The sequence below is a fragment of the Rhineura floridana genome, chromosome 12 (assembly GCF_030035675.1).
Source record: "Rhineura floridana isolate rRhiFlo1 chromosome 12, rRhiFlo1.hap2, whole genome shotgun sequence".
NCBI lineage: Eukaryota > Metazoa > Chordata > Lepidosauria > Squamata > Rhineuridae > Rhineura > Rhineura floridana.
In genome coordinates this window covers 40,434,169-40,457,736 of record NC_084491.1, presented here as the reverse complement: position 1 = coordinate 40,457,736, position 23,568 = coordinate 40,434,169, and positions in this window count along the sequence as shown.

The window sequence follows — 23,568 nt, the reverse complement described above, 5'->3', positions numbered from 1 at the left end:
ACAAAGGACCCAGCTTCTGGCCCATGAAGGAACCAGGTTTTGGCCCCAGCACCAAGTATGATGCAAGCTAAACCATTGTGGGGCAGTTAACCATCAGCAATGTCCTGTTCTCCTCACCCCGAGAATAAAAGATGTAAGCTGTGACCCATGAAGAACCCTGCTTGTGGCCCATAAAGGACCTAGCTTCTGGCCCATGAAGGAACCAGGTTTTCGCCACAGCACCAAGTATGATGCAAGCTAAACCACTGTGGGGCAATTAGCCACCAAGAACCTCCGCTTTGCCTTACCCTGAAAATAAAATATGTAAGGTGTGGCCCATGAAGGACCCCGCTTCTGGCCCATAAAGGACCTTGCTTCTGGGCTATGAAACAACTAGGTTTTCACCCCAGCACCAAATATGATGCAAGCTAAACCATTCTTGGGCAGTTAGCCACCAACAACCTCCGCTTTGCCTTACCCTGACAATAGAATATGTAAGCTGTGGCCCATGAAGAACCGTGCTTCTGGCCCATAAAGGACCTCACTTGTGGCCCATAAAGGACCCTGCTTTTGGCCTATGAAGGAACCAGGTTTTCACCCTAGCATCAAGTATGATGCAAGCTAAACTATTGTGGGGCAATTAGCCACCAACAACATCGGCTTTGCCTAACCCTCACAATAAAATATGGAAGCTGTGGCCCATGAAGAACTCTGCTTCTGGCCCATAAAGGACTCTGCTTCTGGCCTATGAAGGAACCAGGTTTTCACCCAAGCACCAAGTATGATGCAAGTTAAACTATTGTGGGGCAATTAGCCACCAATAACCTCCGCTTTGCCTTACCCTGACAATAAAAGATGTAAGCTGTGGCCCATGAAGGACCCCGCTTCTGGCCCCTAAAGGACCTCTCTTCTGGCCCCTAAAGGACCCCGCTACTGGCCCATAAAGTACACTGCTTCTATCTCATGAAAGAACCAGGTTTTCACTCCAGCACCAGGTACGTCCGCTTTGCCTCTCCCTGACAATAAAAGATGTAAGTTGTGGCCCATGAAGGAACCCGTTTCTGGTCCATAAAGGACCTCGCTTCTGGCCCATAAAGGACTCTGCTTCTGGCCCATGAAGGAAGCAAGTTTTCGCCCTAGCACCAAGTATGATGCAAGCTAAACCATTCTGCGGCAGTTAGCCACCAAGAACGTCTGCTTTGCCTCTCCCTGATGATAAAAGATGTAAGCTGAGGCCCATGAAGGACCCCATTCTGTGCCATAGAGGACCCAGCTACTGGCCCATAAAGGACCCGGCTGCTGGCCCATAAAGGACCCGGCTGCTGGCCCATAAAGCGGCCCCCTTGTGGCCCATAAAGGACCCCTCTTCGATCTCATGAAAGAATCAGGTTTTCACTCGAGCACCAAGTATGATGCAAGCTAAATCATTGTGGGGCAGTTAACCATCAATAATGTCCTATTCTCCTCACCCAGACAATAAAAGATGTAATTTCTGGCCCATGAAGGACCTGCTTCTGGCCCACAAAGGACATCGCTTCTGGCCCACAAAGGACCCTACTACTGGCCCATGAAAGAACCAGGTTTTGGCCCCAGCACCAAGTATGATGCAAGCTAAACCATTGTGGGTCAATTTGCCACCAACAACATTGGCTTTGCCTAACCCTCACAATAAAATATGGAAGCTGTGGCCCATGAAGAACTCTGCTTCTGGCCCATAAAGGACCCTGCTTCTGGCCTATGAAGGAACCAGGTTTTCACCCAAGCAGTAAGTATGATGCAAGTTAAACCATTGTGGGGCAATTAGCGACCAATAACCTCGGCTTTGCCTTACCCTGACAATAAAAGATGTAAGCAGTGGCCCACGAAGGACCCCGCTTCTGGCCCCTAAAGGACCCCGCTTCTGGCCCCTAAAGGACCCCGCTTCTGGCCCCTAAAGGACCCCGCTTCTGGCCCCTAAAGGACCCCGCTTCTGGCCCCTAAAGGACCCCGCTTCTGGCCCCTAAAGGACCCCGCTTCTGGCCCCTAAAGGACCCCGCTTCTGGCCCCTAAAGGACCCCGCTTCTGGCCCCTAAAATACACTGCTTCTATCTCATGAAAGAACCAGGTTTTCACGCCAGCACCAGGTATGATGCAAGCTAAACCATTGTGGGGCAGTTAACCATCAACAATGTCCTGTTCTCCTGACCCTGACAATAAAAAATATAAGCTGTGGCTCATAAAGGACCCCGCTTCCGGCCCATACTGGACCCCGCTTCCGGCCCATACTGGACCCGGCTTCCGGCCCATACTGGACCCCGCTTCCGGCCCATACTGGACCCCGCTTCCGGCCCATACTGGACCCCGCTTCCGGCCCATAAAGGACCACGCTTCCGGCCCATAAAGGACCCCGCTTCCGGCCCATAAAGGACCCCGCTTCTGGCCCATAAAGGACCCCGCTTCTATCTCATGAAAGAACCAGGTTTTCACTCCAGCACCAAGTATGATGCATGAAAAACCATTGTGGTTCTCCTCACCCTAACAATAAAAAATGTAATTTGTGGCCCATGAAGGACCCTGCTTCTGGCTCATAAAGGACCTTGCTTCTGGCCTATGAAGGAACCAGGTTTTCAGCCCAGCACCAAGTATGATTCAAGTTAAACCACTGTGGGGCAGTTAGCCACCAACAACGTCCGCTTTGCCTCTCCCTGACAATAAAAGATGTAAGTTGTGGCCCATGAAGGACCTCGCTTCTGGCCGATAAAGGAAGCAAGTTTTCGCCCTAGCACCAAGTATGATGCAAGCTAAACCATTCTGGGGCAGTTAGCCACCAAGAACGTCTGCTTTGCCTCTCCCTGACAATAAAAGATGTAAGCTGAGGCCATGAAGGACCCCATTCTGTGCCATAGAGGACCCGGCTACTGGCCCATAAAGGACCTGGCTACTGGCCCATAAAGGACCCGGCTACTGGCCCATAAAGGACCCGGCTACTGGCCCATAAAGCACCCGGCTACTGGCCCATAAAGCACCCGGCTACTGGCCCATAAAGCACCCGGCTACTGGCCCATAAAGCACCCGGCTACTGGCCCATAAAGCTCCCTGCTTGTGGCCCATAAAGGACCCCACTTCGATCTAATGAAAGAACCAGGTTTTCACTCGAGCACCAAGTATGATGCAAGCTAAACCATTGTGGGGCAGTTAACCATCAATAATGTCCTGTCTTCCTCACCCTGATGATCAAAAATGTAATTTCTGGCCCATGAAGGACCCTGCTTCTGGCACATAAAGGACCTCGCTTCTGGCCCACAAACGACCCAACTACTGGCCCATGAAAGAACCAGGTTTTGGCCCCAGCACCAAGTATGATGCAAGCTAAACCATTGTGGGGCAGTTAACCATCAATAATGTCCTATTCTCCTCACCCTGACAGTAAAAAATGTAATTTCTGGCCCATGAAGGACCTGCTTCCGGCCCACAAAGGACCTCGCTTCTGGCCCACAAAGGACCCAACTACTGGCCCATGAAAGAACCAGGTTTTGGCCCCAGCACCAAGTATGATGCAGGCTAAACCATTGTGGGGCAATTAGCCACCAACAACATCGGTTTTGCCTAACCCTCACAATAAAATATGGAAGCTGTGGCCCATGAAGAACTCTGCTTCTGGCCCATAAAGGACCCTGCTTCTGGCCTATGAAGGAACCAGGTTTTCACCCAAGCACTAAGTATGATGCAAGTTAAACCATTGTGGGGCAATTAGCCACCAATAACCTCGGCTTTGCCTTACCCTGACAATAAAAGATGTAAGCAGTGGCCCACGAAGGACCCCGCTTCTGGCCCCTAAAGGACCCCACTTCTGGCCCCTAAAGGACCCCGCTTCTGGCCCCTAAAGGACCCCGCTTCTGGCCCCTAAAGGACCCCGCTTCTGGCCCCTAAAAGACCCCGCTTCTGGCCCCTAAAGGACCCCGCTACTGGCCCCTAAAATACACTGCTTCTATCTCATGAAAGAACCAGGTTTTCATGCCAGCACCAGGTATGATGCAAGCTAAACCATTGTGGGGCAGTTAACCATCAACAATGTCCTGTTCTCCTGACCCTGACAATAAAAAATATAAGCTGTGGCTCATAAAGGACCACGCGTCTGGCCCATAAAGGACGTCGCTTCTGGCCCATAAAGGACCCAGCTTCTGGCCCATAAAGGACCCAGCTTCTGGCCCATAAAGGAACCAGGTTTTCGCCCCAGCACCAAGTATGATGCAAGCTAAACCATTGTGGGGCAATCAGCCACCCACAATGTCGGCTTAGCCTAACCCCGACAATAAAACATGTAAGCTGTGGCCCATGAAGGACCCCGCTTCCGGCCCATAAAGGACCCCGCTTCCGGCCCATAAAGGACCCCGCTTCCGGCCCATAAAGGACCCCGCTTCCGGCCCATACTGGACCCCGCTTCCGGCCCATAAAGGACCCCGCTTCCGGCCCATAAAGGACCCCGCTTCCGGCCCATAAAGGACCCCGCTTCCGGCCCATACTGGACCCCGCTTCCGGCCCATACTGGACCCCGCTTCCGGCCCATACTGGACCCCGCTTCCGGCCCATACTGGACCCCGCTTCCGGCCCATAAAGGACCCCGCTTCTGGCCCATAAAGGACCCCGCTTCTATCTCATGAAAGAACCAGGTTTTCACTCCAGCACCAAGTATGATGCATGAAAAACCATTGTGGTTCTCCTCACCCTAACAATAAAAAATGTAATTTGTGGCCCATGAAGGACCCTGCTTCTGGCTCATAAAGGACCTTGCTTCTGGCCTATGAAGGAACCAGGTTTTCAGCCCAGCACCAAGTATGATTCAAGTTAAACCACTGTGGGGCAGTTAGCCACCAACAACGTCCGCTTTGCCTCTCCCTGACAATAAAAGATGTAAGTTGTGGCCCATGAAGGACCTCGCTTCTGGCCCATAAAGGACTCTGCTTCTGGCCCATGAAGGAAGCAAGTTTTCGCCCTAGCACCAAGTATGATGCAAGCTAAACCATTCTGGGGCAGTTAGCCACCAAGAACGTCTGCTTTGCCTCTCCCTGACAATAAAAGATGTAAGCTGAGGCCATGAAGGACCCCATTCTGTGCCATAGAGGACCCAGCTACTGGCCCATAAAGGACCCGGCTACTGGCCCATAAAGGACCCGGCTACTGGCCCATAAAGGACCCGGCTACTGGCCCATAAAGGACCCGGCTACTGGCCCATAAAGCACCCAGCTACTGGCCCAAAGCACCCGGCTACTGGCCCAAAGCACCCGGCTACTGGCCCATAAAGCACCCGGCTACTGGCCCATAAAGCACCCTGCTTGTGGCCCATAAAGGACCCCACTTCGATCTAATGAAAGAACCAGGTTTTCACTCGAGCACCAAGTATGATGCAAGGTAAACCATTGTGGGGCAGTTAACCATCAATAATGTCCTGTCTTCCTCACCCTGACGATCAAAAATGTAATTTCTGGCCCATGAAGGACCCTGCTTCTGGCACATAAAGGACCTTGCTTCTGGCCCACAAAGGACCCTACTACTGGCGCAAGAAAGAACCAGGTTTTCACTCCAGCACCAAGTATGATGCAAGCTAAACCATTGTGGGGCAGTTAGCCATCAGCAATGTCCTGTTCTCCTCACCCCGAGAATAAAAGATGTAAGCTGTGACCCATGAAGAACCCTGCTTGTGGCCCATAAAGGACCCAGCTTCTGGCCCATGAAGGAACCAGGTTTTCGCCCCAGCACCAAGTATGATGCAAGCTAAACCATTGTGGGGCAATTAGCCACCAACAACGTCGGCTTTGCCTAACCCTGACAATAAAATATGTAAGCTGTGGCCCATGAAGGACCCCGCTTCTGGCCCATAAAGGACCTTGCTTCTGGGCTATGAAGGAACTAGTTTCCAGCAATATGATGGAAGCTAAACCATTCTGGGGCAGTTAGCCACCAACAACCTCCGCTTTTCCTTACCCTGACAATAGAATATGTAAGCTGTGGCCCATGAAGAACCCTGCTTCTGGCCCATAAAGGACCTCACTTGTGTCCCATAAAGGACCCTGCTTTTGGCCTATGAAGGAACCAGGTTTTCACCCTAGCATCAAGTATGATGCAAGCTAAACCATTCTGGGGCAGTTAGCCACCAAGAACGTCTGCTTTGCCTCTCCCTGATAATACAAGATGTAAGCTGAGGCCCATGAAGGACCCCGTTTTTGTCCCATAAAGGACCCGGCTACTGGCCCATAAAGGACCCCATTCTGTCCCTTAAAGGACCACGCTTTTGTCCCATAAAGGACCCAGCTACAGGCCCATAAAGGACCCCATTCTGTCCCATAAAGGACCCCATGTTTGTCCCATAAAGGACCCGGCTACTGGCCCATAAATGACCCGGCTACTGGCCCATAAAGCACCCCACTTCGATCTCATGAAAGAACCAGGTTTTCACTCGAGCACCAAGTATGATGCAAGCTAAACCATTGTGGGGCAGTTAACCATCAATAATGTCCTGTTCTCCTCACCCTGACAATAAAAAATGTAATTTCTGGCCCATGAAGGACCCTGCTTCTGGCCCATAAAGGATCCCGCTTCTATCTCATGAAAGAACCAGGTTTTCACTCCAGCACCAAGTATGATGCATGAAAAACCATTGTGGTTCTCCTCACCCTAACAATAAAAAATGTAATTTGTGGCCCATGAAGGACCCTGCTTCTGGCTCATAAAGGACCTTGCTTCTGGCCTATGAAGGAACCAGGTTTTCAGCCCAGCACCAAGTATGATTCAAGTTAAACCACTGTGGGGCAGTTAGCCACCAACAACGTCCGCTTTGCCTCTCCCTGACAATAAAAGATGTAAGTTGTGGCCCATGAAGGACCTCGCTTCTGGCCCATAAAGGAAGCAAGTTTTCGCCCTAGCACCAAGTATGATGCAAGCTAAACCATTCTGGGGCAGTTAGCCACCAAGAACGTCTGCTTTGCCTCTCCCTGACAATAAAAGATGTAAGCTGAGGCCATGAAGGACCCCATTCTGTGCCATAGAGGACCCGGCTACTGGCCCATAAAGGACCTGGCTACTGGCCCATAAAGGACCCGGCTATTGGCCCATAAAGGACCCGGCTACTGGCCCATAAAGCACCCGGCTACTGGCCCATAAAGCACCCGGCTACTGGCCCATAAAGCACCCGGCTACTGGCCCATAAAGCACCCGGCTACTGGCCCATAAAGCACCCGGCTACTGGCCCATAAAGCTCCCTGCTTGTGGCCCATAAAGGACCCCACTTTGATCTAATGAAAGAACCAGGTTTTCACTCGAGCACCAAGTATGATGCAAGCTAAACCATTGTGGGGCAGTTAACCATCAATAATGTCCTGTCTTCCTCACCCTGACGACCAAAAATGTAATTTCTGGCCCATGAAGGACCCTGCTTCTGGCACATAAAGGACCTCGCTTCTGGCCCACAAACGACCCAACTACTGGCCCATGAAAGAACCAGGTTTTGGCCCCAGCACCAAGTATGATGCAAGCTAAACCATTGTGGGGCAGTTAACCATCAATAATGTCCTATTCTCCTCACCCTGACAGTAAAAAATGTAATTTCTGGCCCATGAAGGACCCTGCTTCTGGCCCATAAAGGACCCCGCTTCTATCTCATGAAAGAACCAGGTTTTCACTCCAGCACCAAGTATGATGCATGAAAAACCATTGTGGTTCTCCTCACCCTAACAATAAAAAATGTAATTTGTGGCCCATGAAGGACCCTGCTTCTGGCTCATAAAGGACCTTGCTTCTGGCCTATGAAGGAACCAGGTTTTCAGCCCAGCACCAAGTATGATTCAAGTTAAACCACTGTGGGGCAGTTAGCCACCAACAACGTCCGCTTTGCCTCTCCCTGACAATAAAAGATGTAAGTTGTGGCCCATGAAGGACCTCGCTTCTGGCCCATAAAGGAAGCAAGTTTTCGCCCTAGCACCAAGTATGATGCAAGCTAAACCATTCTGGGGCAGTTAGCCACCAAGAACGTCTGCTTTGCCTCTCCCTGACAATAAAAGATGTAAGCTGAGGCCATGAAGGACCCCATTCTGTGCCATAGAGGACCCGGCTACTGGCCCATAAAGGACCTGGCTACTGGCCCATAAAGGACCCGGCTATTGGCCCATAAAGGACCCGGCTATTGGCCCATAAAGGACCCGGCTACTGGCCCATAAAGCACCCGGCTACTGGCCCATAAAGCACCCGGCTACTGGCCCATAAAGCACCCGGCTACTGGCCCATAAAGCACCCGGCTACTGGCCCATAAAGCTCCCTGCTTGTGGCCCATAAAGGACCCCACTTCGATCTAATGAAAGAACCAGGTTTTCACTCGAGCACCAAGTATGATGCAAGCTAAACCATTGTGGGGCAGTTAACCATCAATAATATCCTGTCTTCCTCACCCTGACGATCAAAAATGTAATTTCTGGCCCATGAAGGACCCTGCTTCTGGCACATAAAGGACCTCGCTTCTGGCCCACAAACGACCCAACTACTGGCCCATGAAAGAACCAGGTTTTGGCCCCAGCACCAAGTATGATGCAAGCTAAACCATTGTGGGGCAGTTAACCATCAATAATGTCCTATTCTCCTCACCCTGACAGTAAAAAATGTAATTTCTGGCCCATGAAGGACCTGCTTCCGGCCCACAAAGGACCTCGCTTCTGGCCCACAAAGGACCCAACTACTGGCCCATGAAAGAACCAGGTTTTGGCCCCAGCACCAAGTATGATGCAGGCTAAACCATTGTGGGGCAATTAGCCACCAACAACATCGGTTTTGCCTAACCCTCACAATAAAATATGGAAGCTGTGGCCCATGAAGAACTCTGCTTTTGGCCCATAAAGGACCCTGCTTCTGGCCTATGAAGGAACCAGGTTTTCACCCAAGCACTAAGTATGATGCAAGTTAAACCATTGTGGGGCAATTAGCGACCAATAACCTCGGCTTTGCCTTACCCTGACAATAAAAGATGTAAGCAGTGGCCCACGAAGGACCCCGCTTCTGGCCCCTAAAGGACCCCACTTCTGGCCCCTAAAGGACCCCGCTTCTGGCCCCTAAAGGACCCCGCTTCTGGCCCCTAAAGGACCCCGCTTCTGGCCCCTAAAGGACCCCGCTTCTGGCCCCTAAAGGACCCCGCTTCTGGCCCCTAAAGGACCCCGCTACTGGCCCCTAAAATACACTGCTTCTATCTCATGAAAGAACCAGGTTTTCATGCCAGCACCAGGTATGATGCAAGCTAAACCATTGTGGGGCAGTTAACCATCAACAATGTCCTGTTCTCCTGACCCTGACAATAAAAAATATAAGCTGTGGCTCATAAAGGACCACGCGTCTGGCCCATAAAGGACGTCGCTTCTGGCCCATAAAGGACCCAGCTTCTGGCCCATAAAGGAACCAGGTTTTCGCCCCAGCACCAAGTATGATGCAAGCTAAACCATTGTGGGGCAATCAGCCACCCACAATGTCGGCTTAGCCTAACCCCGACAATAAAACATGTAAGCTGTGGCCCATGAAGGACCCCGCTTCCGGCCCATAAAGGACCCCGCTTCCGGCCCATAAAGGACCCCGCTTCCGGCCCATAAAGGACCCCGCTTCCGGCCCATAAAGGACCCCGCTTCCGGCCCATAAAGGACCCCGCTTCCGGCCCATAAAGGACCCCGCTTCCGGCCCATAAAGGACCCCGCTTCCGGCCCATAAAGGACCCCGCTTCCGGCCCATAAAGGACCCCGCTTCTGGCCCATAAAGGACCCCGCTTCTATCTCACGAAAGAACCAGGTTTTCACTCCAGCACCAAGTATGATGCATGAAAAACCATTGTGGTTCTCCTCACCCTAACAATAAAAAATGTAATTTGTGGCCCATGAAGGACCCTGCTTCTGGCTCATAAAGGACCTTGCTTCTGGCCTATGAAGGAACCAGGTTTTCAGCCCAGCACCAAGTATGATTCAAGTTAAACCACTGTGGGGCAGTTAGCCACCAACAACGTCCGCTTTGCCTCTCCCTGACAATAAAAGATGTAAGTTGTGGCCCATGAAGGACCTCGCTTCTGGCCCATAAAGGACTCTGCTTCTGGCCCATGAAGGAAGCAAGTTTTCGCCCTAGCACCAAGTATGATGCAAGCTAAACCATTCTGGGGCAGTTAGCCACCAAGAACGTCTGCTTTGCCTCTCCCTGACAATAAAAGATGTAAGCTGAGGCCATGAAGGACCCCATTCTGTGCCATAGAGGACCCAGCTACTGGCCCATAAAGGACCCGGCTACTGGCCCATAAAGGACCGGCTACTGGCCCATAAAGGACCTGGCTACTGGCCCATAAAGGACCCGGCTACTGGCCCATAAAGGACCCGGCTACTGGCCCATAAAGCACCCAGCTACTGGCCCATAAAGCACCCGGCTACTGGCCCATAAAGCACCCGGCTACTGGCCCATAAAGCACCCTGCTTGTGGCCCATAAAGGACCCCACTTCGATCTAATGAAAGAACCAGGTTTTCACTCGAGCACCAAGTATGATGCAAGCTAAACCATTGTGGGGCAGTTAACCATCAATAATGTCCTGTCTTCCTCACCCTGACAATCAAAAATGTAATTTCTGGCCCATGAAGGACCCTGCTTCTGGCACATAAAGGACCTTGCTTCTGGCCCACAAAGAACCCTACTACTGGCGCAAGAAAGAACCAGGTTTTCACTCCAGCACCAAGTATGATGCAAGCTAAACCATTGTGGGGCAGTTAGCCATCAGCAATGTCCTGTTCTCCTCACCCCGAGAATAAAAGATGTAAGCTGTGACCCATGAAGAACCCTGCTTGTGGCCCATAAAGGACCCAGCTTCTGGCCCATGAAGGAACCAGGTTTTCGCCCCAGCACCAAGTATGATGCAAGCTAAACCATTGTGGGGCAATCAGCCACCCACAACGTCGGCTTAGCCTAACCCTGACAATAAAACATGTAAGCTGTGGCCCATGAAGGACCCCGCTTCCGGCCCATAAAGGACCCCGCTTCCGGCCCATAAAGGACCCCGCTTCCGGCCCATAAAGGACCCCGCTTCCGGCCCATAAAGGACCCCGCTTCCGGCCCATAAAGGACCCCGCTTCCGGCCCATAAAGGACCCCGCTTCCGGCCCATAAAGGACCCTGCTTCTGGCCTATGAAGGAATCAGGTTTTCACCCCAGCACCAAGTATGATGCAAGCTAAACCATTGTGGGGCAATCAGCCACTCACAATGTTGGCTTAGCCTAACCCTGACTATAAAACATGTAAGCTGTGGCCCATGAAGGACCCCGCTTCCGGCCCATAAATGACCCCGCTTCCGGCCCATAAAGGACCCCGCTTCCGGCCCATAAAGGACCCCGCTTCCGGCCCATAAAGGACCCCGCTTCCGGCCCATAAAGGACCCCGTTTTTGTCCCATAAAGGACCCCGCTTCCGGCCCATAAAGGACCCCGCTTCCGGCCCATAAAGGACCCCGCTTCTGGCCCATAAAGGACCCCGCTTCTATCTCATGAAAGAACCAGTATGATGCAAGCAAAACCATTGTGGTTCTCCTCACCCTAACAATAAAAAATGTAATTTGTGGCCCATGAAGGACCCTGCTTCTGGCTCATAAAGGACCTTGCTTCTGGCCTATGAAGGAACAAGGTTTCAGCCCAGCACCAAGTATGATGCAAGTTAAACCACTGTGGGGCAGTTAGCCACCAATAACGTCCGCTTTGCCTCTCCCTGACAATAAAAGATGTAAGTTGTGGCCCATGAAGGAACCCGTTTCTGGTCCATAAAGGACCTCGCTTCTGGCCCATGAAGGAAGCAAGTTTTCGCCCTAGCACCAAGTATGGTGCAAGCTAAACCATTCTGGGGCTGTTAGCCACCAAGAACGTCTGCTTTGCCTCTCCCTGACAATAAAAGATGTAAGCTGAGGCCCATGAAGGACCCCATTCTGAGGCCCATAGAGGACCCGGCTACTGGCCCATAAACGACCAGGCTACTGGCCCATAAAGGACCTGGCTACTGGCCCATAAAGGACCTGGCTACTGGCCCATAAAGGACCCGGCTACTGGCCCATAAAGTACCCGGCTGCTGGCCCATAAAGGACCCGGCTACTGGCCCATAAGAGACCCGGCTAGTGGCCCATAAAGCACCGTGCTTGTGGCCCATAAAGGACCCCACTTTGATCTAATGTAAGAACCAGGTTCTCACTCGAGCACCAAGTATGATGCAAGGTAAACCATTGTGGGGCAGTTAACCATCAATAATGTCCTGTCTTCCTCACCCTGACGATCAAAAATGTAATCTCTGGCCCATGAAGGACCCTGCTTCTGGCACATAAAGGACCTCGCTTCTGGCCCACAAAGGACCCTACTACTGGCGTATGAAACAACCAGGTTTTCACTCCAGCACCAAGTATGATGCAAGCTAAACCATTGTGGGGCAGTTAGCCATCAGCAATGTCCTGTTCTTCTCACCCCGAGAATAAAACATGTAAGCTGTGGCCCCTAAGGGATGTCTCTTCTGGTCCCTAAAGGACCCCGCTTCTGGCCCCTAAAGGACCCCGCTTCTGGCCCATAAAGGACCCTCTTCTATGTCATGAAAGAGGTTTTCACTCCAGCACCAAGTATGATGCAAGGAAAACCATTGTGGGGCAGTTAACCATCAACAATGTCCGGTTCTCCTTACCTAACAATAAAAAATGTAATTTGTGGCCCTTGAAGGACCCTGTTTCTGGCCATAAAGGACCTGGCCTATAAAGGACCCTGCTTCTGGCCCATTCTGGGGCAGTTAGCGACCAACAACGTCCGCTTTGCCTCTCTCTGACAATAAAAGATGTAAGCTGAGGCCCATGAAGGACGCCGCCTCTGGTGCATAAAGGACCCCGCTTCTGGCCCATAAAGAACATTGCTTCTGGGCTATGAAGAAAATAGGTTTTCACCCCAGCACCAAGTATGATGCAAGCTAAACCATTCTGGGGCAGAATTAGCCACCAAAAACGTCAGCTTTGCCTAAGCCTTACAATAAAATATGTAAGCTGTGGCTCATGAAGGACCCTGCTTCTGGCCCATAAAAGACCTCGCTGCTGTCTCATAAAGGATCCTGCTTCTGGCCCACAAAGGACCTCGCTTCTGGCCCACAAAGGACCCAACTACTGGCCCATGAAAGAACCAGGTTTTGGCCCCAGCACCAAGTATGATGCAAGCTAAACCATTGTGGGGCAATCAGCCACCCACAACGTTGGCTTAGCTTAACCCTGACAATAAAACATGTAAGCTGTGGCCCATGAAGGACCCCGCTTCCGGCCCATAAAGGACCCCGCTTCCGGCCCATAAAGGACCCCGCTTCCGGCCCATAAAGGACCCCGCTTCCGGCCCATAAAGGACCCCGCTTCCGGCCCATAAAGGACCCCGCTTCCGGCCCATAAAGGACCCCGCTTCCGGCCCATAAAGGACCCCGCTTCTATCTCATGAAAGAACCAGGTTTTCACTCCAGCACCAAGTATGATGCAAGCAAAACCATTGTGGTTCTCCTCACCCTAACAATAAAAAATGTAATTTGTGGCCCATGAAGGACCCTGCTTCTGGCTCATAAAGGACCTTGCTTCTGGCCTATGAAGGAACCAGATTTTCAGCCCAGCATCAAGTATGATGCAAGTTAAACCACTGTGGGGCAGTTAGCCACCAACAACGTCCGCTTTGCCTCTCCCTGACAATAAAAGATGTAAGTTGTGGCCCATGAAGGAACCCGTTTCTGGTCCATAAAGGACCTCGCTTCTGGCCCATAAAGGACTCTGCTTCTGGCCCATGAAGGAAGCAAGTTTTCGCCCTAGCACCAAGTATGATGCAAGCTAAACCATTCTGGGGCAGTTAGCCACCAAGAACGTCTGCTTTGCCTCTCCCTGACAATAAAAGATGTAAGCTGAGGCCCATGAAGGACCCCATTCTGAGGCCCATAGAGGACCCGGCTACTGGCCCATAAAGGACCCGGCTACTGACCCATAAAGGACCCGGCTAGTGACCCATAAAGGACCCGGCTACTGACCCATAAAGGACCCAGCTAGTGGCCTATAAAGCGCCCTGCTTATGGCCCATAAAGGACCCCACTTCGATCTAATGAAAGAACCAGGTTTTCACTCGAGCACCAAGTATGATGCAAGCTAAACCATTGTGGGGCAGTTAACCATCAATAATGTCCTGTCTTCCTCACCCTTACGATCAAAAATGTAATTTCTGGCCCATGAAGGACCCTGCTTCTGGCACATAAAGGACCTCGCTTCTGGCCCACAAAGGACCCTACTACTGGCGCATGAAAGAACCAGGTTTTCACTCCAGCACCAAGTATGATGCAAGCTAAACCATTGTGGGGCAGTTAACCATCAGCAATGTCCTGTTCTCCTCACCCCGAGAATAAAACATGTAAGCTGTGGCCCCTAAAGGACGTCTCTTCTGGCCCCTAAAGGACCCCGCTACTGGCCCCTAAAGGACCCTCTCCTATCTCATGAAAGAGGTTTTCACTCCAGCACCAAGTATGATGCAAGCAAAACCATTTTGGGGCAGTTAACCATTAACAATGTCCGGTTCTCCTTACCCTAACAATAAAAAATGTAATTTGTGGCCCATGAAGGACCCTGTTTCTGGCCATAAAGGACCTGGCCTTTAAAGGACCCTGCTTCTGGCCCATTCTGGGGCAGTTAGCCATCAACAACGTCCGCTTTGCCTCACTCTGACAATAAAAGATGTAAGCTGTGGCCCATGAAGGACCCCGCCTCTGGTGCATAAAGGACCCCGCTTCTGGCCCATAAAGGACATTGCTTCTGGGCTATGAAGGAACTAGGTTTTCACCCCAGCACCAAGTATGATGCAAGCTAAACCATTCTGGGGCAGAATTAGCCACCAACAACGTCAGCTTTGCCTAAGCCTTACAATAAAATATGTAAGCTGTGGCTCATGAAGGACCCTGCTTCTGGCCCATAAAAGACCTCGCTTCTGGCTCATAAAGGATCCTGCTTCTGGTCTATGAAGGAACCAGGTTTTCATCCCAGTACTAACTATGATGCAAGGAAAACCATTGTGGGGCAGTTAACCACCAACAACGTCCTCTTTGCTTCATCCTGACAATAAAAGATGTAATCTGTGACCCATGAAGAACTGCACTTCTGGCCCATATAATACCCCACTTCTGGCCCATAAAGGACCCCGCTTCTGGCCATGAAGGAACCTGGTTTTCACCCCAAAACATGTATGATTGGAACTAAACCATTCTGGGGCAGTTAGCCACCAACAACATCCCTTCTCTTCTCTCTGACAATAAAATATGTAAGCTGTAGCCCATGAAGGACACCATATCTGGCCCGTGAAGGACCCCTTTTCTGGCCGATGAAGAACCCCGTTTCTGACCCATGAAGGAATCTGGTTTTCACCCCAAAACAAGTATGATTGGAGCTAAACCATTGTGGGGCCCTTTCCCACTAACTACATCCCTTGTCTTCTCTCTGACAATAAAATATGTAAGCTGTAGCCCATGAAGGACTCCATGTCTGGCCCTTGAAGCACCCCTTTTCTGGCCCATGAAGGATCCCGCTTCTGGCCCATGAAGGAATCTGGTTTTCACCCAAAAGAAATATGATAGAAGCTGAACCATCATCAACTACAACAAAAATAACAAGACGTCATCGTCATTGTCATATAAATCAACTATAAAAATATCAATTATAATAACATCAACAACTTCATCAACAACATTATCATCAACATTATCATCAAGGGAGGATATAGACAAACTATAATAATAATAATAATTGTAACAACAACTCAACTCACCAGCTTTAGCATCCTGGTGACCTTGGTGGGTGCAGCTTCTCCCAGAAGATGTATGTGACTGTATGAGCAGCAGCAGCAACAACATCATCAACATCACATCATCGTCATAGTTGTCAACATTGTCATAAACATCAACATGTCATTGTCATTGTCATCATCAACATCATCCTTATCATCATCATCAACAACACGTCTTCATCATCATCGTCATTGACATCATCATCAATATCAACATCAACATCAAGGCGGGGTATAAATAAAGTATGACATCCTCAACATCATCCTCAACAATAACAACTTCGACAACAACAACAACATCATCACCAACATCATCACCAACATCAACATCAACATCAACATCAAGGCGGGGCATAAATAAACTATAATAATAATAGCAACATCATCATCGACAACAACATTAGCATCAATATCATCAAGATAAATAAACTATAACCATAAGAATAACATCATCAACTTACCTTTGCAGGCTCGCCCTCATCCAACAGGGCGGCGGGTGCAGCTTCTCCGTCATCATCAATAACAGCATCAACATCAACATGAGCATCAACATTGACATCAACATCAACAACACATCATCATCATTGTCATTGTCATAGTCGTCAATATTGCCATCATCAACATCAACACGTCATTGTCATCGTCAACTTCAACATCAACATCCTCATCTGAAACAATAACATCCCCAACAAAAACGTAAGCATCATCAACAACAAGAATGCGTCACCGTCATCGTGATCATCAACATCATCATCAACAACACGTCTTCTTCTTCATCATCATCATCACTGACATCATCATCAATATCAACATCAACATCAAGGCGGGGTATAAATAAAGTATGACATCCTCAACATCATCCTCAACAACAATAACAACTTTGACAACAACAACATTATCACCACCAACAACATTAGCATCAAGGCGGGGCATAAACTATAATAATAATAATAATAATAATAGCAACATCATCGACAACAACAACATTAGCATCAATATAATCAAGATAAATAACTATAACAATAATAATAATATCATCAACTTACCTTTGCAGGCTCGCCCTCATCCAGCAGGGTGGCAGGTGCAGCTTCTCCGAGAAGATCGTCATTGTCATCATCAATAACAGCATCAACAACAACATCAACATGAGCATCAACATTGACATCAACATCAACAACAACACGTCATCATCATCATCATTATCATCATTGTCATAGTCGTCAATATTGCCATCATCAACATCAACAATACGTCATTGTCATCGTCAACTTCAACATCAACATCCTCATCTGAAACAATAACATCCTCAACAAAAACATAAGCATCATCTACAACAAGAATGCATCACCGTCATCGTGATCATCAACATCATCATCAACAACACGTCTTCTTCTTCATCATCATCATCACTGACATCATCATCAATATCAACATCAACATCAAGGCGGGGTATAAATAAAGTATGACATCCTCAACATCATCCTCAACAACAATAACAACTTTGACAACAACAACATTATCACCACCAACAACATTAGCATCAAGGCGGGGCATAAACTATAATAATAATAATAATAATAGCAACATCATCGACAACAACAACATTAGCATCAATATAATCAAGATAAATAACTATAACAATAATAATAATATCATCAACTTACCTTTGCAGGCTCGCCCTCATCCAGCAGGGCGGCGGGTGCAGCTTCTCCGAGAAGATCGTCATTGTCATCATCAATAACAGCATCAACAACAACATCAACATGAGCATCAACATTGACATCAACATCAACAACAACACGTCATCATCATCATCATTATCATCATTGTCAAAGTCGTCAATATTGCCATCATCAACATCAACAATACGTCATTGTCATCGTCAACTTCAATATCAACATCCTCATCTGAAACAATAACATCCTCAACAAAAACATAAGCATCATCTACAACAAGAATGCATCACCGTCATCGTGATCATCAACATCATCATCATCAACAACACGTCTTCATCATCATCGTCATCAACATCATCATCAATATCAACATCAACATCAAGGCAGGGTATAAATAAAGTATGAGATCCTCAACATCATCCTCAACAACAATAACAACTTCGACAACAACAACATCATCACCAACAACAATATCAACATCAAGGCGGGGCATAAATAAACTATAATAATAATAATAATAATAATAGCAACATCATCATCGACAACAACAACATTAGCATCAATATCATCAAGATAAATAAACTATAACAATAATAATAATAACATCATCAACTTACCTTTGCAGGCTCACCCTCATCCAGCAGGGTGCTGCTTCTCCGAGAAGATCGTCATCATCAATAACAGCATCAACAACAACATCAACATGAACATCAACATCAACAACACGTCATCATCATCGTCATCGTCATTGTCATAGTCGTCAATATTGCCATCATCAACATCAACAACACGTCATTGTCATCGTCAACTTCAACAAAAACATAAGCATCATCAACAGCAACAATGCGCCATCGTGATTGTCAACATCATCATCATCATCAACAACAACAACAACATATCACCGTCATCATCAACATGAGCATCAACATCAACAACATCAAGGCGGGGCAACAACAACACGTCATCGTCATCATCATCGTAATCGATATCCAGATAATCTGTTTCATCCAGGAATCTCTGGAGCTGGGAGGCTACCACACGCTCTATTACCTTGCCCAGAAATGGAATGTTGGATACTGGCCAATAATTATCCATTATAGAGGAATCCAGGGAGTGCTTTTTCAGCAACGTCCTTACAACAGACTTTTTTAGGCACATTGGAACTCTTTGTTGTAGGGAGGCATTAACCACTCCCCTCACCCACTTGTTTAGTCCCCCTGTGGCACTTTTAATGAGCCAAGAGGGGCAAGGGTCTAGCAGACATGTGGTGGCTCTCACCTCTTCAAGGATCCTGTCCACATCCTCGGGCTGCACAAATGGAAAAGAATCCATTATTATTGGGCAAGCAGAAGCCAGAGCTACATCCCCTGAGACTGTATCAACAATAGTGTCCAAGTCGGAACAAATCTGAGCAATTTTATCTGCAAAGTGCCGTGCAAATTCTTGACAGCGGGCTGTTGAGTAGTCTGTATTACCCTCTCGAGGGCCGGAATGTAAAAGACCCCTGACCACTCAAAACAACTCCGCTGGACAGCTCCCTGCAGTCGCAATGTTGGCAGAAAAGAATAATTTCTTTGCTGCCCGCACTGCCACGGAGTAGGCCTTCAGATATGCTCTAGCCTGTGTTTGGTCAGACTCGCTCCGAGTCTTTCGCCAATGTTGCACTAGTCCCTGTCTTATATGTTTCATCACTGCCAGCCCACCGCCAGGGGGCTGGTTTGGCTCCACTCCGTAAGAGGGGACACTCAGGAGTGATCGTGTCCACTGCCCTGGCCAACATCAACAACAGCATTATCAACATCAACATCAAGATCAACTTCAATCCACTCACCAGCTTCAGCATCCTGGCTGCCATCAACATTGCAGGTATGCCGTGGATCGCACTCATCTAGCAGGGTGGCAGGTGCAGTTTCTCCAAGAAGATCTACGTGGCTGCATCAACATCAACAACAACATCATCAACATCAACAACACAGTATAGTTGCCTCTCCCGCTATAAACCTGCCTGCTCACTACGTTTGACATCGAAGGCCCTTCTCTGGGTTCCAACGCATATGGAGGCCCAGAGAGTAATAACCAGAACTAGGGCCTTCTCAGTGGTGGCCCCCGAGCTATGGAACGCCCTCCCTGATGAGATACGCCTGGCGCCTTCTTTGTTATACTTTCGGCGCCAGGTAAAGACCTACCTCTTTGCTCAGGCATTTTAATTTAATTTAATTTTAATTTGTCTTTGTCTTGATTTTGTTTCTATATTTTACAGTGTATTGTTATCATGTTTATTGTATTTTAATCTGTTTTTACCTTTTGTACACCGCCCTGAGAGCTAGAAAGCTATAGGGCGGTTTAGAAATCTAATAAAATAATAAAATAAAATAAATAAATCCAGAAGTGCAGGGTTCCCTCATGATAGTCATGCCACAGCCCCTTGCTCGCTTTCTCTCGGTCGTCATCTCCACACTCCTCAGTCCTTCCCGTGTGTGCCTTCTCCCACAACAATAAAAGTTCCTAGAAGCCAATCATCATGGAAGGGGAGTGTGTTAGTTACTGAGAAGAGTCTTCTCAGTGACTCTCTTACCTCCTTTCACTCCGATTGGTTTCAATCAGCAGGAAAGAACAAGGAAGCATGTTAGAAGATTATTCTCAATGGCTAACACACTTCCCTTTCATGCTGAATGGCTTGTAGGATGCTGAAGACATAGGGACCCTGCTCCCAAAAAAGTATGGGGCCTAAGACCCCCTGAGGCCCCGTATGAATACATCCCTGGTCTTTAGTATATGACAAAAGCTGTACAGTGAAGGTGCCAGGTGCATCTCTACAGGGAGAGAATTGCACAACTTAGGGCCTGCCACATAGAATGCCCTTTCCTGGGTCACCACCAGCCAAACATCTGAGGGTGATGGAACTACCAAGAGGGCCACTTCTGCCAATCTCAGCACCCTAGAGGGTCTGTAAGAAAGGAGATAGGCCCCAAATATCTGAAAGACCAAGTCATTTAAAGACAAGCATAAGCACCTTGCATCAGGCCCAAAAAGAACCATAGTCATCATCCTTCCAAGAATGGATCACCCTTGACCACTGATGTCATACCATCTAGGGCTGATGGGAGTTGGAGTCTGTGATGTTCCTGTAGGTTAAGCATCTGTAAATATGGTAAGTGTGGGTCTATTAGGTGATGTATGGTAATTGACTGAGAAAGGGGGAGTACATGGGTGAGAAGCTGAAGTATGCTGGATGATGATTGGCTGAGTGGCTGGCTGGCTGAAGGTATAAATGGAGGTTTGTGAGTGATGGGGGAGAAGTTGTTGAGTTGGTTGGAGTGAGGTCGTTTGGTGAGGGTTGGTTGGCAGAGTTCTGAGGGAAGTTTGGATTGTATTTGGCTGATATTTAAAGAGTATATATATGAACAGAAACATAAAGAGTGACCATATATGAAACCATATGCTTGTGAAACATTCCTAAAGTAATCTTGTTATCCTGTTGTTAGTAAATAAATACTTATTTGGTTTACCAAAGGCCTGATCCTTGGCGGGGGGAATATACAGACCAGAAGGGAGGGCAAGGTAATTACCAAGGCTGAACAGAAACTGTATCTAATGGTGGCAGCGGTGAAGGGAGATATTGTAACAAGTCAAGTATCCAGAGTAACCCAGAGTTGTATGCTTTATATATAAAGATAAAGGGGGTTGGGAACAGCATAGGCACACAGTCACAAAGTAACAAGCTATAGAGAGACTTAGGCAAAGTTTCTGGGAGTATTGGTTACAGGAAGTGACTGGTGGTGCTGCCTAGCAGTGGAATCTAGTGAGATCTGTGCTAGAGCAGAGAAACCATATAAAGGACGGCCCTGACTGGTGGTGTCCCTGGTGGTGCCTAGTGAAAGGCAGTAGCCACAAGCAGGTGCGAACCTGACAGGGAGAACCAGGGAAGGACGTCACAGAGTCCAACAGCATCTGGAGGGCACAAGGTTGCCTATCCCTGGCGTAAGAGAGATGCTCCAACCTAGAACTCTGTGGGTGACCACATGGGGGCACACGTGCACAGCGATGGGGGCTCCCCATTCTAACCCCTGGGAATCCCTCTACCTTCTGCATCAATAGATTTCTACTAAGATGTGGTAAGGCCCAGGTTGAAAGTCTCACTGCTGGGAAGCGAAGGCAGAAAAATACCTTCCCACAGTCCCACCAGTGAGGTCACTCCCTACTGTAAAAAACAAACTGGGGGGGGGAAGAGGGGGATCACTGCAGCATTCAAATTTCCTGAAGCATCATACCCAAAGATATCCCCACTGCGCAAGTAATAATTTGACATTCAGCTCCACAGGCCATCTTGGCTGAGCATGTAAACATCATCATTAAACAGCCCCCCCCCACCTTGTGTCATACAGGTTGTTTCTCTAGTCACGGATCTGCAATCCCAGCAGTCACCAACCCCGTTAAAACCATCACAGTGTCCTGTTGGCCTTTGCAGAAGCTGAATTAAACATCAGCGACTCTATTTGGGTCAGCCTCACGTTCCTACATAAGCAGAACTCTTCCAAAGAAAGAGAAAGGCTGCCTTTGAGCAAGCAAGACATCCACTTACCAGAGACAGAAAGGACATTTGGTCCCTGACTGAACAATCAGGATAGCCTTAGGGTTGAACGAATAAGGCAGCTTTGGTCTGGGAAGAACGGGCACTAGCTAGAAGATGATACAGGGCAATCAGTTAAGACCAGGTTGAACACAGGGCAACCACAGCAGAATTAGGAGTCTGTTCTCCAGCTGATATAGGTTTTGCCAGGTAAAAGCTGAGTCACACACTTGAGAAAAGCAACCTGCCCTGTTCTGAGCTTCTAGGATTCTGGGGGCCTATGTTGATTGATTCTTGTTGGAAACTGGCAGCCCTCCAGAAGATTGCACTACAGCTCCCATCATCATCACCCCTACCTGCTGGCTATGCTAGCTGCTGGGGCTGAGGGACACTGGACTCAAACAACACCCGAAGGGTCCCCCACTACCTCTGGCATAGGCAAGATGAAACTAGATGGAGTAATGGCCTGGCTCTGTAGAAAACAGCTTTCTATGTTTATTATAATATTATAATGAAGGAGCCCAGGACAGCAAACAAGAACAAAACAATTCATCAGAAAAAGTAAAAGCACACCAAAAACATTCTAAAATGCCATTACAGTTAAAAAGATTCTAAAACACTGTTTCTAAAAAAAACACCAAAAAACATTCTTTCAGCAGTGACCTTTGGGTTGCCAGTAAAACTCCAAGGGATGCCTTTAGGGGCTGGGGTCCCAGTTACAGAAGATATAAAGTTTCACCAAAGTACTCACCCAAGGAGAGCAGGGTTGCAGATGTAGCGCAGGCCAAACAAACCAAGGTCAAGCCCAGCCCAGAGAAACAGTTTAGGTCCAAATGTGATCCAGAGACAAAGCCAGGCAACACTGCAAGGTCAATAACACAGGACATTCAGGCAAGACACAATTCAACAAGGCAGAAATACTAATCACAAGATAGAGACCAGAAACCTGTGTTGCTTCCAAAAGCTGGAATGTTCAAAGGGGAGGCCTTATATCCTCTGGCATTCTAAACTACACCCTAACCACAGCTGCAGATAGTGGAGATCAATTATTACTTACTCACTCCTTACTCATGAGTAGACCAATGAGTCAGGTTTCATGGACGCATACCTTGCCATCACTCTTCAGCCTGGACCCGAAGGTTTTTGCACCATCACTCTAGAGCAGCCTTTCCCAACCTTTGGGGCCCCAGATGTTGCTGGACAACAACTCCCATCAGCCCCATCCAGCATGGCCAATGGTCAGGAATGATGGGAACTGTAGTTCAGCAACATCTGGGGACCCAAAGGTTGGGAAAAGCTGCTCTAGAGGATGCCGGAGGCGATTCCATAAGAATGTAAGAAGAGCCTGCCGGATCAGGCCAAAAGGACCCATCTAGTCCAGCCTCATGTTCTCACAGTGGCCAACCAGATGCCCCAATGGGAAGCCCGCAAGCAGGACCTGAGTTCAAGAGCACTCTCCCCCTCCTGTAGTTTCCAGCAACTGGTATTTGGAAGCATACCACCTCTG